At 43.6% G+C, this 17,342-nt stretch overlaps 1 protein-coding gene across 1 annotated transcript in view; it reads right to left on the reverse strand.

Moving 5' to 3' along the window:
• Positions 1-17,342, reverse strand: part of SYT8 (synaptotagmin 8) — a 244,849-nt gene that overhangs the window by 184,620 nt on the left and 42,887 nt on the right. The window lies entirely within an intron of this gene.

The following is a 17,342-nucleotide window of genomic DNA, read 5'->3' on the forward strand; positions in this document are numbered from 1 at the left end:
GACTCTGCAAGGGGCTTATGCAAAATCCCGAAAACAAAAATAGCAGAACTCCTGGAGAAAATACAAGGCCTGACAACAAAAGACAAGGGCACAGTAAAAGAAATTCAATATTTAGCAGGTAGTCTCAACTTCGCAACCAGAATAATTCCTCAGGGGAGGGTATTTTCCAGAAGTCTGGAGCTAAAAATCAAATCATACACCAAACCCCACCTACACATCCGGCTAAGCACAGAGGTGAAACAAGATCTGGAAATTTGGGGGAATTTCCTTAAAGATTTCAACGGGACCTCACTTTGGCGAACGCCATTGAACACATGGACAAAAAGGGTTCTTTTCACCGATGCAGCCAGGAGCAAGGGGTTTGGAGCCATACTAGACTCAGAATGGGTGGCAGGACACTGGCCCAACTCATGGCAACTGGCAGGGTGGACAAAAAACATCACCCTCCTAGAAATATTTCCCATTTGGCTAACCTTACACATCTGGGACAGGCAGCTAGCTAACACGGAACTCTTGGTCTGGTGCGATAACATGGCTGTAGTAGGCTCCATAAACAGAAGGTCTACCAAATGCTCTTTAGTGCTGAAAGTCCTACATCCATCACAGCAGTCACACTACAAGAAAACATTGTGTTCAAAGCAAAGCACATCTCGGGGGCAGATAATAACATTGCAGATGCTTTATCTCGCTTTCAGTGGCCAAGATTCCAGGAGCTAGTGCCACACACCCAAGAGCAGATGACGCCGATAGCAGTGGAATTCTGGGCAATGATGGGAAATCAAGAATAACGGCATCAACACCAGCGCCAGAGAGCCCAGGATGGGATGCCCAACAAGAACCAGGCACCTCAAAAACAGGTGCCAACAACATAACGGCATCAACGCCAGCACCAGAGAGCCCAGGCCGGGATGCCCAACAAGAATCAGGCACCTCAAAAACGGGTGCCAAAAACCCACTGCCCACCGGAATCACGAACCCTGGCCCAGGGTTCCTAACAGAGATGGCAGAGAAAGCACTGACAAGCCCTACCGCAGCGCAGTACAGTAAGTGCTTACAATCAGTATTAGAGTACAGGTTTAAACCATGTAGAGTTAATAACGATTAAAGACATAGAAATATTTTTAAAATGGGCGCATGAGCAGGGCTTTAAGAGAGACTGGCCAAAAAGACACCTAGTTGCAATCTCATATTTCTCAAAAATACGGGGTGATTCAGACCCCAGCCAGAATGCCCTAATTTCCTACGCAATGAAAGGATGGGGCAGAATAGAGGGCCCCCAAGTGGACACCCGCCGCCCTCTTGACTTCAACAAACTGGTACAAATAGCAAGCCAGCTGGAAGCCATTTGCTGGCATCCATACGAGATCATATTATTCAAAACAGCTTTTTTCCTGGCATACTTCGGGGCGTTCCGTGTTGGAGAACTTATCGCCTCCAGCACCAAGGCCACAAAAAGCTTGGGTGTCATGGAGGTCAGGGTTAGACAGGAGAGCGTCAGCATAGAAATCCAACAGTCAAATACTGGGGCCAAAAGAACCATCAACATTTGTTGTATTGATGAGACAACAAACTGCCCGGCATGTATCACCAACCTTTATTACACACAAACGCCCAAGGTGGGGGGGGGTTCCTAATCCACAAGGACTCCTCGGCACTAAGCCGCTATCAATTTAAAGGGGTGCTGATGAAAGCAATCAGCAAAGCAGGGTGGGACCCCAAGGGTTTTGGCACCCACTCCTTCAGAATAGGTGCCGCCACCTCAGCATGGCAAGGAGGCCTAGCACTTCTACAGCTAAAAAACATAGGAGGATGGAAGTCAGATTGCTACAAAAGATACATCAGACCACAGCTAGTATAGCCATCCTTCCTCACTTTGCTTCTCCCCCCCACTCCGATCAGCATGGACAGTCGGCCACTCATTTATCTTCAGGACGGGCCGATGGGCAGAAGAGACCAAAGAAGGGGCACCCTTCAGAAACACCATTGCTTCATGGTGGGGATACAGAGGCCTAAGATTGGCCGATATCCATGAAACACTAGCGGAGCTGGTCGCAGACAGAGACCCACCAGAATTTCTGATTATACACCTAGGGGGCAATGATCTGGTTTCCATTGGAAGGAGAAATTTATTTGAGGACATTTGCTCCTCCCTAGCAGGCATTTCTCACAACTGGAGGGAAACAGAAATATATGTCTCGGCCATCCTACCCAGAAAGAAATGGCAAGGGGCCAACTGCTACAAATCTGTAGACATTTCTAGAAGAAAACTCAACAGGGGGCTGGAGAAATTCTGTACAGCAAGTGGACTGGGCTTCATAAAGCACCAGGCTATTACACTGGGAGACACAGACCTTTTTCTCAAAGATGGCACTCATTTATCAAACTAGGCCATGGAACATTTATTTCGAGAAATCTCAGCATCTCTAGCCTCCAGGTGTTGTCACTAGGAGATACTTTCGGGGGAACACGGTCAGCCATCAACCTGCCTGCGTGTGGCGGCACGGGCCAGAGGGAGTAACCTCAGGACCCGGTGCCCAAAAGTATGTTACTATTATGATATGTGATTATTGTTACCTCCATAACCATATCTGTACATAAAATCCTACGGCCTTTTATTGCCAACACTTGACAATATTGTGTGAGCCAAATTATTCTGGGTGAGGGTAAGGGGTCGGCCAATACCAATGCATGCATATGGGTTCAGCAGTTACTAGAGTTTCACCTCAAAGACGCCATTTTTATGTCACGTACCTTATATTGCATTTGCCCATTTCTAGGAGCGTTTTGAGAGCATGTTGGTCTGGTATCATAAGTCGACTGTATTCTGACTTTTGGTGACCTAGCTATTGCTGAAATTGGTTAACCCCTTCACTCCCTCTATGTACTACACTTAGCAGTTTACATGCCGTTACCTGCTCTACTGTATGTTAGAGGCTGGGTGGGAATGCTGGGATGTTCATGCACTCGCTCGTGTGTGTGAGTCCGGTTCATGACTAAGTAAAGTGTGTTGCCTATGTGTAGGGGTCCCCTTTACTCCCTACACCGTATCATTATAATGGGATGAGTTTACCACCGGGTGCAGGTCCTACGTTTAGTTTTTGGGGGGGAGGCTCTATCTATTCTAGGCTCTTTTCACCATCCTTCTCCCTGGCTGCCCATAGAGAGTTTAGTCAATGGTCCATTTGGAACCCAGCCTTACTCTTAGGATTGATGGTTTCACACCCCTCACCAGGGGTCATAACAGTTATGACGAGTAGGTTCATGTGAAACCGCCCTCTACTGCAAGCTGGTCCTAAAGCCCAAGTGATATGCAGATGTGTGTAGTTTTCTACTGGCCATTATCACTAAGTTTAATTATTTTTGGTAGAGACTGACTGGACTATATAGAAAGGCTGATATGATGGTGGATATGCTAGGCGCATCTTCAGGTACATGCCAGTGAATCATTCAGGCACTTGGGCTGGGTTTACCACAACTCTACTAGCCTTTCAAAGGTACCAGCCTGTTGAAAAATCCAGGCTTTAACCTAGAGCAGAGGTCTGCAATCTTTTGTTCTCCAGATGGTTTGGACTACAATCCCCATCAGCTCTAGCCAGCATAGTCAATGGTGGAGGATCATGGGAGATGCAGTTCAAAACATCTATAAGAGCCAAAGGTTGCAGACCCCTGATCTAGAGAGCCGAAAGCTGCTACTTCTATACTTCTAGGGAGGAGATGTTTTCTAATGACTACGTGAGCAGGCGTGCCCTTGAGTGACCTGGGTTTGAATCCTGACTCCCACACTTCACCAGACTTTTGTAATGCCCTGAACAAATTACTTTTCCTTTCCACCCTCCAATTCTTGATCTGCGAACATGGTTAGTTCTTCGAATATAGGCAAATGAGCTACCATCAGTATCATAGGAATGGCTTCATGGTAGAACCAGAGCAGTTCATTGTCAGTCTACTTTCGATATATAATTAGAGGTCTTGCCCTTTATGTTGTATTCCATTTAAACATTCCGGTTCTGCATTCCGTTACCATAGCAAACATGCCCCATACATGATCAGATTCAAGTTGCGGGTTCACTTGCACCATTAAAACGCATTGATATGTACATTGTACTTGTGTGTTCAGATGTTACATCGGGTATACAGAGAGACTGTTCTCGCTGGAAATGAAAACAAGGGATTATGTCAAATGTCCAGTTTGAGAAGCTAGTGCACGTCCAATGAACACAAGCAAATGCGCATATTTTGTTGGTGCTTAATGCGTAGCGGGCACGTCGTCGCATTCCCTCTCCTAGCTTTCAATGCATTTCAGCAGTCTGCTAGTAATGCATCACTTTGCCAACCGATGACGCCAAACTCATGAATGAAAGCCAAAAAAGACATAGGAGGTCCAGGAGCATCAGGTTCTATAGGCCAGCAGGGCTTGAGCCCCAGCAATATTGCATGCTCTGACTGGGGCTCGCGGGGCGGGGACAACCACAGAACAACGCTCCCCCCAGCAGTGGCTTTCATTCTGGCGCTGGATGTAGGCATCCGGTTGCTAACACCAAGCCCAGCACTACAGGGGAACCCGACACCATTGGGCTACCATCCCACCCCTCCGCAAGCACTGCATGTACCCCTGCCTCCTTCAAGACGCACCATTTGAAGGATTTCAAGTGTGTGGGGGAAACACCAACAGGAATCGAAGTCGGCGTGGCCCATCTGATCTTCATAAGTACATTTAAATGCGGTTTTGCTAGCTGTGCTGGTAGGGAATATTAGGCAAATGTGGCAAAAGGCCTTTTGTTTGCATAATGGGACTTGTAGTTCTGAATTTATAATATGAAAACCAAAGCTACAGTTTCCACAATGCAAAGGTTTTTCTCCAAGCATGAGACCAAAGTACTCATTTTGTTTTTGCTTGACCTTTCTTCTGGCTAACTTCCCTTACTACTGCTGGTCAGGGTGATCTCTGCACTTCATCAGGAAAGCAAATTTGCAAAAGCAATTATATTTGCTGGTATTTTTAGGTTTTAATCCAAGATGGGAAAATTAAAGATACAGTCATACTCCTTTTGCTCAACATGTTGCTGCAAAGATGTATGTTTTGTCAGGTGCATTTATTATGTGAATCACCTGATCTGATAAATATTTTGAAGACCTCTCTAAGTAGAACATTATTTTAGCCACGAGGAGTCCAAAAGATGGAGCTATGTGGTAATGTACCGAAAAATTCAGACTGGACACCAATATGGCTTTGCCAGTTAGTCAAAGCGTGTGATCCTTCACAAATAATTTAAGCTCGCTGTGTCTTATCTGACAAAAAAAGCGAGATCCCGTAAATGATTCAGTATTCAGTGAACGGAGTTCGGTTTAATAGACTATAGCGTAGTGTTGAGAAAGCCAGCAGTTTTAGCTTCTGGGTAGGGACAATGTTTTCTTTGTTGCAACATATTCACCATACAAATAAATACTTGTTACAAAATGTGTCGGTCAGTTTAAGGATCTTGGTCACCGCTGCTGTCGCTAATAGTTGAGGACTTTCAATACCTTTAAATTGATAAAAGCATGCATGGTCTTTATTAGCAGAGTGGAAGCCATTGGGTCGAGTAATGCACTCACCTGCGAGCAAAAGGATCTGGAAGCGGATTGCACAGCAGCAATATATGCCTTTGCAAATACAGAATCTGGACAAGTGCACATTACACAATGATCATGAGATAAAGGGAGTGAATTCCATTGGTTTTGCAATATTGTTGTCTAATTTGCTGTTTGTGCATACCTTAAAGTAATCAAAAAACAATAAACCGGCTATAGCTTATACTAGACTGCTTTGTAATATTGGGACGGTATTACAGGGAGGGTTTTTTGCAGTATGGGAGTTTCCCCCACAGAAGTATATTGTCAAGTAATTGGCCTAGAAAGAGTACAAAACAGTCGGGGAGAGGGTGTTCTATTTACACAAAGGATCCTGGAAATTCAGGTGTGGCCTTTGCTTCAATGATGAAAAGACGGAGCTCCCGATCGTCAGATCTCAAGCACTTCTAAATAAACTGGACCTGCGTTATATATCCTTTGACATCAAAGGAAACTCTATCAAAGTTGCAAAGGAAGGCAAAACCTTGGGGTTTTATCTAGACTCTACCCCTAACAAGTGAGCGCCCCTGCTTCCACAACGGCCTACACCAACAAATTGACCAATGCTTGCAAATCATACCTGTCCCCTAACAGCTGCATTTACGGTCGCCAGGGCCCTAGTGCTCTCACAGCTCGATTATTGTAAAACCCTTTTCCTAGGATCTTCGGAACGGAACCTCAACAGGCTAGAGGTCCTACAAAATAACACGCTGAGATCAGCATTAAATATCCCTCGATCCATCCATATTTCGAGTTTCAAAAGGGATGCCCACTGGATCCGGTGCTTGATAGAATAACACTACACACCTTAGTCATTACCCACAAATGCTTGTCAAACTCTGCCCCTAAATATCTGTCGGACAAATTTTCAAAACACCAACCAGACAGACCTACTAGATCTTTCTATTCACACTGCCTCACCATCCTGAGGTTTAAACTAAAAAAAGCTAGAGGAGCTAACTTCCCAGTACTTGCCGCCAAATGCTGAAACTCCCTACCTCCTGCCATCAGAATGGAACGTTCCTTCTGGTCATTCAGAACCAAAGTAAAGATATGGCTTTCCGATAAGACTCTGTAACTGAGTTGTAGGCCTATTTCCTCCCATTCCGCCTCACTATATGTATTATTGTCCATCGTTGTACTGTCGTCCAACTCTAACCACTGGCGGCTTCCTCATGCTCTTATCTGTATTTATTTGCTTCTAGACTCAACTGTAACCCTGGTCTACTAGCCTGTGTATTTCCTATGTATGTCTGTAACTATTTCACAAGTTCTCAGCGCCCAGTTACCTCAGGGTTTGGTATGCGATACAAATAAACTAAATGAAACTGAACACGTCTTATGGGCATATTTTTTGACACAGCCGAGAACTTTGTTGAAACATTGGCTACCTCAACACTGTATCACTGTTCTTCTCAAGCAAAGTTAACCTTATCAAGCATTCTTCTTTTGTCCATCCCCGCTGCCATACCATCCATACCCAAGGCACATCCTCAACCCAAGAGGATGGCCATCAACACCCGAAGGCCCTAGCCTGCGCCAAACGTGATCCCCTAATGTCCATCTGGGACCAGAAGCCCAGCTCTGTGCCTCAAAATCTTTAAACTCAGGGGAAACCTGGGTGTTCTGTCTTAACTTTCCATAAAAGTGTGTTTTGAATGTTTATACTTTATTAGCTTGTCCAGGAGACATTTCTTTCCAAAATGAAAGTACCCCATTCATATATTTGAGGCAGGTCTCAGGAGGATAGCTCAGTGGTCTTGGGAGGATAGCTCAGGGGCAATGTGCTCGCCTTGGAAGCAAGACGACACAGAGTACCACAGGTTCGATATTCGGGTCCGTGCTTAGAAACCTCTGAATATTAAGCACATTATAAATAACCTATCATAGCATATCATAGGTGTCCCCATACAGGTGCCCCGGGGCTCTGACTGGTGGATCAGTGCCAACTATGTATTGCAGTCGTGTGTGTGTCTGTGTGTCTGTGTGTGTATATATATATTGTGGTTTATTACCTTCAGTGATATAACTTCCTGTGTTGTCACCTGGCTCAAAGGTCACATGACAATTTCCGGTACTGTCACTGGCACATGATGTCACTGCTGCATCATCTGGCATTTTAGTTATTTCATGTCAGTGCCCGGGCCCTACCAATACATTGGCACAGTTAGCACACACAAGAAGACTATAACAGTGCATGATCAGCATGCCGAGCAGTCCAAGTGCCCTTCAATCACAGAACAGCAGAGCACGAGTACTTGAAAAATCACAAAACAGACACAGCGCATACAGACAGTGCAAGAGCCCTGCAGTCACAGGAGTGGTGCAGCAGCAGGTACAGTACAGCAGATTTTAAACACTGAAACAAAAACGGCCTGACCTTTGTTTTTCAAGTAAAATTAAAGAGCCATGTGGAAAGGGGCCTGCCCGTCATTACCAATGGATAAGTAGCATTTTAATTTACAAAGGAAGGAAGAATCAAAGACCCTGGTCACATGGAAAACAGGATTTTAAACACTGAAAAAAAACGGCTTGCACAGGTGTGCAAATAAAAGCAGTTTAAAAGTGGAAAAAATAAAAATATCACTGCTCATAGAAAAATGTCAGGAAAACAAAACAGGATGTGCGGGTTGACGAGAAGCAATGTACATCATGTTTCACCTACAAAACTCCAGTGACGTTTGGAAAAGGCACTTTGTCTTCTTGGAAAATGTCAGGCCCAGGCAGACCATTTTGCTGACCATGGGAAAAACTTCACAAGGAAATTTCCCTCTCCCAGCCTGGATGTCACATCTCACATATAATGACCAACCGCAATAAAATGTCCTGCTAAAGGTGTCAAAATTCAGCCTTCTCCAGACCTGCTGACTCTGAAAGCATGGACTTCACGAAAAGTTATCCTTGGCTGGATCATGACTAATATGTGTAAAAATGGGGGCACCCATTTCAAAGAGCAAGATGCCAGCACAAAGGCGACTGATAAAAAATAAAATCTGGGTACAGGCTGACCCAGTGAAAACAAATGGCCGGAAGGCAGGAGCAGTACCATTTGCCTCACATAAAGATTCATGATTATTTTAAAAGCACTATATCATTTAGGCCTTTTTCTCAGCAACCATAAGGTGGATTGATTTCATTTTGTACCACACAAAAAAAAACAGACAGACAGGAAATACAGACCGAGATAGACAGACCATCAGGAAGGCTGCTGAAACTTACTATCTGACAGCTGTAAGGAGACCCCAAAAGAGATTGCTGAGAGTGCATCTGGGTTGAGTTGTCTATCTCTAGGAGGGCCTTTAAAGCTGACTGGATCCTACGGTGGAGAGTGGGAGGCTCTCTTTGAGAGTGGAATGACTAGACCGCTGCCCTATCTTTCCAGAGTGTCCTTAGATCCAGCTGGCCTTCCTAAACCTTGAACGGAGGCTTGCTATGTAAGTAGAACTGAGCCCTGGGAAACCAAAAGTTGGGGGGGCGGGGGGGAGTCTGCTTGCCTTGAATCCTTTCCCTTTATAGTGGGCGGGGTGAGGGGGGGGGGGCAAAACCGTGCAGATCCTTAGCCTATTTAACCGTGAATTTTGTTAAAATTTGAAATTAAGAAAGCTTACTTCCCAGTGCGTGCTGAAAACTATAGCCTATAAATGAATTGGGTAATCCTTTTTGTCCATCTGAACCAGACTTCTTTAAGGAAGTGGGTGTCTTTGTTCAAATCAGTCCAACCTTTTTATCCAACTTCCCCAACATATGCCTTCCAGTAAGGGGGGTCTGAATTCCGAAATTCCCCACACCATTCCAAAGTTTCTGTCTGACTTCCCACCATAGACCAAAGCAAGGGGCGGTCTGAAAAACGAACAGCTAAATCACCCTGTTTTTATTTTAAACCAAAAGTGTGGGCAAAATCATAATTGCCATATGTATTTGTAAGAATCTTGAAATCCTACTGCCAGCCTTTTAAGACTTTTAATTGTGATTGTGTTCTGTTTAATTTCACTTTTGTCATTTATTCATGCTGAGAGAAGTTGATGGTGTTGTGCCACGGATAAAGTGGTGTTTGACATTTTTGTGCTAAATTCCTCTTACTTTTAATTTGAATAAATATCAATATATTTCCCGTACACCGGCCTAGTTCTTGGCTCATTGTTAGCTCAGCTGAGAGGGATCCAAGGTGCAGGACATGTGTCTAAGATAGGGCTAAAAAAGAATCTGTTACACAGTTTGTTGCATAACCAGTTGAGTGGGGAGGGAAGGAACTCGCTGTGTTGAGGGTAGCTTCTCAATAAACCGTTACACAGCAGCAGAGCAAGAGTCTTTCAATCACAGCACAGGTACAGCACACAGAGCAGCAATGCAAGAGTCCTTCAAACACAGAATAGATTCAGTGGCGGTGTAAGCATCCTTCAAGCACAAACCAGGTACAGCACATCATAGCTCAGGTACAGCACATCCAGCAGCAGTACAAGTATCCATCCCAGAACAGGTACAACACATACAGCAGCAGGGCAAGAGTGTTTTAATTACCACACAGGTACGGCACAGGTACAGCAAAGATTCAGCACATACAGTGGCAGTGCCAGAGTCTGTCAATCAGATAACAGGTACAGCACAACCATTTGCAGTACATGTATCCTTAAATTCCAGAACAGGTACAGCACATACAGCGGCAGTGCGAGAGTCTTTCATTCACATCAGAGGTAGAGCACATACAGCGGCAGAGCAAGAGTTTTTTAATCACAGCATAAAAAGCAGCATTACAAGTATCCTTAAATCCCAGAACAGGAACAGCCCATACAGCGGCAGTGCGAGAGTCTTTCAATTACATCACAGCTACAGCCGATGCAGTGCACTTGTACTTCAATCACGGCAAAGGTACAGCAAATACAGCAGCAATGCAAGAGTCCTTCAATCACATCACAGGTACAGCACACACAGCAGCAGCCAAGACTCTTCCATTGACTGCACATATACAGTAATGTGAAGTAAGGGAGTCATGCTCGACAAGAAGGATGTAGAAACACCTTTATTTATGATTAGTGGATAGAAGCAAGCAATAACAGGCCCCACATAACTAAGGGTTTCCCCTCGCTCCAACTCCTTTCTAACCGCCTTTCACAGAAAACTCCCTACCTTCCACCGTCTAGATTCTACACTCTACATTCCATTCTACCATTAAATGCTAAATGCTTAGTTACAATACCTAGAATACTACACACCCCCCTCCCGCTCCATTGAACACTAACAGCTATGTGCATATCCAAATCAATAACATGCAAATTAAATATATAAATCAATGCTTGTAGATGTACCGCAGACCTGCACCAAAACATAGTTTTAAAACTTCTTTGGAAACAAAAATCAACAGAATAAAATAACTGCAGTTTGAACATGGTAAAATGAAAAAGTTAACAACCATGTTCATAATGCATACAGACATATCTATACATCTTGAATTCTTTAAATTTGGCAAGCACTCTACGCACCCTTAAGCTTCTCTTAAAACCCACCCGAGTGGGAGAATCACGCAACCTATTAGTCTGATCCACTTCCACATTGTTATTGGTACCCTCATTGTTCACAGCAAAATGTCCTTGTCCATTGGCATTCACCTCTTTATTTTCACATCTGCTTTGTGCACTTAGAGGGTAATCCCAGTGATTTTACTCTCTTATCACAACATGTTCATCGTCCTTTACTTTTTCTCTCAATAATTTGAATAGTTTATTGAAATTCCAAACTGTACCACCTTCCACCCTGATCACCCTTTTAAAACACTCAATAATAATCCTTAAAGGTTTAGAAAACTTAGATTCACATTTTTTGCATATCCTTCACAAGCCTCCCGCAAAAATGTTCTCCCTTTTCCAGGCAATGTCACCCTTAAATCTCCTATCATGATATTCTTAACATTTTTGTTGACTTAGCCCAATCTTATTGGCCATAAAATCCTTGTCAAAAACGGTTACTCCTAACATACCCTTCAACCAAAATGGGCACAATTTACTGTTAGGTTCTCTCCCGCTCGTCAACCTGAAAGCAGAAACACCTGTGGTACTATGTGGTGTTAATCCTTATACTCCACAATATATCACTAATATTATCTCTTCAGTCTAAAGCATTAGCTAGTGCCAATTGTATGCACTCACCAATCTCTCTGTTTAGCGTTTCCACCATTCCATTGCTCTCGGGATGATACACCAAATAATATTTCCATTGATTACCCATCTTGTCAAAATACTCTCTGATTTCTTTACTAAGTAACTGAGAACCATTATCACTCATAGTTATACTCGGTACCCCTTCCTTTCTGAAAACCTTTTCCAAAAACTCAATAACCCTTTTTGCCATAACACAGTCCATAACTACAACTTCAGGACATTTGGTATAATTGTCCACTAATACTAACAAAAATATTTTTCCATGTTCCAGCCCTTCATAAGGGCCCAAGACATAGACCGCCAACTCCATCCATTGCCCTTCTGGAACTGGAATAGGAGTTAAAGGCAACCTTTTATTAACCATATTTTTAACACAATTATTGCAAGCTGCACACAAGTGCAAACATTTCTCTATCAGTGTGCCCATAGCCTGCCACCACAATTTCCCTCTTATTTTTCTCTTATTTATAATCCAGGATGTCCTTCATGGGCTAACTTCATCATTTTCTCCTTCAACACTTCTCGTGGCATCACCTTACTTCCTCTCATGACCAAATCACCTTCAATAGTTAACCCATCTCCAACCACAAAATACCCCTTGAATCATTATCAATTTTATCTGACCAACCCTTCACCATCCATTCAGTTACTTGATTTAAAATCGTGTCTTCTGTGCATTCCTCTCTCCACTTTTCCACACTCACAGCTTTGAGTACTCCACACACTTGCTCATCCAAATCATCTACTGCCCCTTCTTTATTTACCTTTATTATGCTTTCTTCACAAAGCATTCTAGGTAGAAAATCTGCAATACATTTTCATTTCCCTGGAACATATTCAATCTCACAATCATATTCCAGTAATTTGAGACTTAACATGGCAATCCTTGGTGTATCTTTGGACATGCCTTTAACAGTCAATATTTCTACCAACGGGTTGTGGTCCGTCTTGATTGTGAATTTCTCCCCCCACACATATTGCCTAAAATGTTCTACTACCCAACAACATGCTAGTAATTCTCATTCAACTACAGAATATCTTCCTTCCGTGTCATTTATAGCTCTAGAGGCAAACATTATGTTTTTTTTCTCTTTGTCCATCATTTTGAGATGAAACAGAACCCAACCCTTTGCCATTGGCATCAACTGCAATTGTAGATTTCCTTCCAGGTACAAAACCATTTAAAAAATGGTGGCATTGAGAATACATGTTTTAATGGTGTCTATACATTTCTCTTGTTCACTATTCCAAATCAATTTCAATTTATTTTCATCATCTCTCTCAATGGTTGGGGTATTTCCACAAAATGTTCAACACATTTATTATAGTACTCCGCTAACCCTAAGAAAGAACATAGATTATCCTTGCTGCCAGGATAAGGTGCCTTCTCAATGGCTTCAATAGGGTGTGTCCTAGATAATCTACTTCACCACTTCCAAACTTACACTGAGTGCATTCAACAGTTAAATCTCTTTCCTCTAATCTTTTCAGTACAATACACCACCTTTGGTCATGTTCTTCTGTACCTAATCCACACACTAACATATCATCCTGGAAAACATATACTCCAGGTATTCCTTCTAATAAGTGCGACATTACCCTCTGAAAAACCGCCTCGGCCGAGGCCAAACCAAATGGCATCCTAGTATACCTATACATACGAAACGGAGTAATAAATGTTATACATTTCTTTGACTTGTGATCTAACTGTATTTGGTGCTAAGCAGCTGACAAATCAATAGTAGAGAATGTGTCAGCTTCAGCAAATAAATTTAGCATTTCAGAGATGACTGGCAAAGGGTATTTTTCAGCAATAATAGCTTTGTTCAATTCCCTAAGATCCATGCATGTCCTCACCTTGCCGTTAGGTTTCTTGGCAACCACAATAGGGAATTCCTACTCAGATGCATCCACTTCTTCAATCACACCTTCATCTTTCAACCAGTCTAGTTCCATCTTAAAATCCTTTCTCAAGGCTATGGGAATGTGTCTCACAGCATGCGACATGCACTGAACATCAGGTTTCACTAATATCCTATGTTTGTACCCTTGGAGTTTCCAAATATTTACACTAACCACATTAGGAAATAATTATCTCTCCTTTCCTCTTTCCTCTAACATATTCTGGTTCAGCATACTTAGAGTTAACACTTCCATTGTTGGCTACCACTATGGAAACAGGTTCTACACTTCCTGTATTCAACTTAATCTGTAGTTTGGCTTGGTCTTCCCATCCCAACACATCCACGTCCTTAGAAGCTATGTATACACTTTAACTTCTGCCAATCTGCCTTGAAATTTAACTAACACAAGTCTGTGGGCCTCATTACGAGTAGGGCGGTAAGGGATACCGGCCACCGGTAAGGAGACTGGTGCCGGTAATCCCTTACCACCCTACTACGAGTTCCCTTAGCGGGTCCCCCCTTTAACACCTGGTCTGACCAGACGTTATGGACGGGACCCATTAAGGGAAAACAGAGCCAATAACGGTACCGCAATTTGCGGTACCGTTATTAGCGCCTTCCCCATGGGGAATGGCTTTTTCAATGGGGACTTACCGGTCCCGCAAAGGTCGGACTACACCGGTAAGTCCCCATTGAACGAGACTGGTGCTGGACTCGTTATTGGTGGCAGTCATGGCGCAAATAGCACCATACCTACCACCAATCTCGTAATGAGGCCCTGTATCTTAAAATTTGAATCATTGAACCCACAAAAGCACCATGATTTCTAATGTCAGACTTCTTCAGGACAGGATTAATACCTTTAGAGCATAGTTCTTGCCATCTATCCTTCGTTATAATTGTATAAGGGGAACCCAAATACACTGAGTTCTGACACTATGCCATCATTTTTGAATAGGGCCTTATGAGTGCTCTTTTTGTTACTACTCCTAACCATCATGACTATATCTACCCCTCCTCTCTCTTCTTCTTCATCTTCTTCTCGTACACACTTCTTTGATTGCCCTTCTTGTTTTTGCACATTGCACCGAAATGACCATTCATTCTGCAATTGGAACACTTTTTATTCAAGGCAGGACAGTATTGTGAATTGGCATAGTGCCCCTTTTCTCCACATCTAAAACATCTTCCTGTATATGTTCTTTTCATATTCTCTTCTTCTTTCTTTTCTGCCGGATACTTGCCAAATTATTTTTCTTTTTTCTTTTTTTTAAATTAATTTTATTTCAACCAAACAACCAAAAAACAACAACCAAACTTGTTGTATATTATTACAATACTTCAAATTGTATACAACATCCTCCTTGTTGACTGCTTTCCCCTTACCCTCCCTTTCCCCGAGCCTACATCTCTTCATGGTCTACTTCTGCAGTTTGCAAAGGAGCGTCCTTCCCCTTATTCTCCTCCGGGTCCTGGTCGCTTGACCAATCTTGCGTGGACCCAAATAGTGTGGCTATTAAGTGTTTCGAGCTTGTCAGGGTCTCTGCTTCCTCCTCCCCCCGTGTTACTGGCATCCTGCCATACTACGGTTTCTGCTTCCACCCCTTTTTGGAGGTCTTTCCACCATATTTCAATCCTAGGTCTGTGACAGTTCTTCCATCCCATGGCGATCCTATGCTTCACCAGTATGTACACCAAATCCTTTAGTTTGCTTACGTGTTTACATTTACGGGGTCTTGGGAAAGCCCCAAGTAGACATGCCCACGCTATCCCAACAGTTATTTTAATCCTCTTTTCCTCCAATCTGTGAGCTATTTCTCCCCAAAATGTCTCTATTTCCAGGCACGCCCAACACATGTGCGTCATCCCAGCGTTTTCTTCGCCACATTTGGGGCATGTTTGTCTTTCTGCTTTACTGATTTGGCTATCCTTTGGGGTGTCATATAGGCCCTGTGGGTTATGTACAGCTGTATTTGCTGTAACCTCGCGTTCCTTGACACTTTCTTGTGGTACCCTTGGGCCCACTCCCACATTCCATCACTCATCGGGGCTCCCACCTCTTCTTCCCAATCCTGTCGTAGTTGGACCACTTCCTTTCCCACTTTAGACACCACCAGCTCATATATTCCAGATATCTTGTGCCCTCCCTCTGCTATATCATATATCATTTCTATGGTGGTGTCCAGTTGTTCTTGCAATACTACTTCTGACCATTTACCTTTAATTCGCTGGACCACCCTCTGATATGTAATATCATGCCCTGTGTGTAACCTTGTTTCCTCCACCAGCGTCCCAAATTCCTTTATTTCCCCTTCTTGCCAGATATCTCCTACCGTGGCGATCCCCACCGGTTCCCAATGTTTCCTGATTATCTTAATTAACTGTTCCTCTTTCCCTGCCAGTACTACCAGTGGTACCTGCGGGGAACACGGGGTCGGGTTTTCCATTATCCGACAGGCCATGCGCCATATTTTCCACCCCAATGTCATCATCTTTGGGCGCTCTTTTATGTCTGATTTGGACAGACATATGATTTCCTTCAAAAAGTAAGGGGCACATTCCTGTCTGAACAATCTAGATTCTGAGGTTGGGTCTTCCGATAGCCATTTTGCCACATATTGTAGCTGGCTCGCTAAGGAATAGATTTCAAAATTTGGCAAGTTTATACCCCCCTTGTCATGTACATTTTGAAACTTCCAAAGGGCAATCCTGCTTCTCGTCCCATGCCAGAGAAACCCCCTGCACATGCTGTGCACCTTGTCAAAGAATCGTCTTGGTATCAGGTATGGTATGTTCCCAAAATAATGCAATAGTATGGGTAGGAACACCATTTTCAGCATTGCCCCTCTTCCCATCATCCCCAGAGGAAGCTTTACCCAGAACTTCATGCTATTTTCGATGCCTTTGAATCTCCTTACTGTACAGTTTATAAAATTCACTGGGGAGACCATCGGCCCCCGGGGCCTTGCAAGTGGGTAACTGCACCACCACCTCCTCTAGTTCTTCTAGGGTTATCGGGGCGTCTAGGTCCACTCGTTCCTCCGCACTAATTCTTGGCATGCCTATGTCTTCCAGTATTTCTCTTATGTCCCTGTGATCACTTCCCCCTACATCCTCATAAAATCCTTGATAACACTTTGGGAATTTTCTATTCATGCCCTCTTGAGTATCCACTACCTGCCCAACCTCCTTCTCTATTGCCCTGATTATTGATCTTGGGGTCTCACGTTTGTGCAGCCATGCTGACACCCTACCTGGTTTATTTCCTCCTGCATGTTGTCTTTCTACGTATCTCTTGTAATTTAGGTTGCACAGTCTCTCCCAGTGTCCCACACATTCCTGTCGGTGTCCTCTTTAGTATTGCTTCCGCTTCTCATCGTTCTCTCCAGCTCCCTTTCCGCCTCCTGCAGTGCTATCAATATCCCTCCTTGCAATCCTTTAGTCTTAGCTATAGCTATACCCCTCACTACCACTTTGAAGGCTTCTCACAGCGTTCCCACCGACTCAACTCTACCGGTGTTGATCTCAAAATAACTTGTCTATCTCTTTTCTCAAATCCTCCCTAAACATAACATCTTTTAACGCTTCAGCTCTGAGGCGCCATATTGGTATCTTTGCTCTTGGGGGTCTGTATTGCCATGTGAGGGCCAGAGGTGAGTGGTCCGATAAGACCCTC

Source organism: Ambystoma mexicanum, chromosome 11 (assembly GCF_040938575.1).
Source record: "Ambystoma mexicanum isolate Mex_15411 chromosome 11, UKY_AmexF1_1, whole genome shotgun sequence".
NCBI lineage: Eukaryota > Metazoa > Chordata > Amphibia > Caudata > Ambystomatidae > Ambystoma > Ambystoma mexicanum.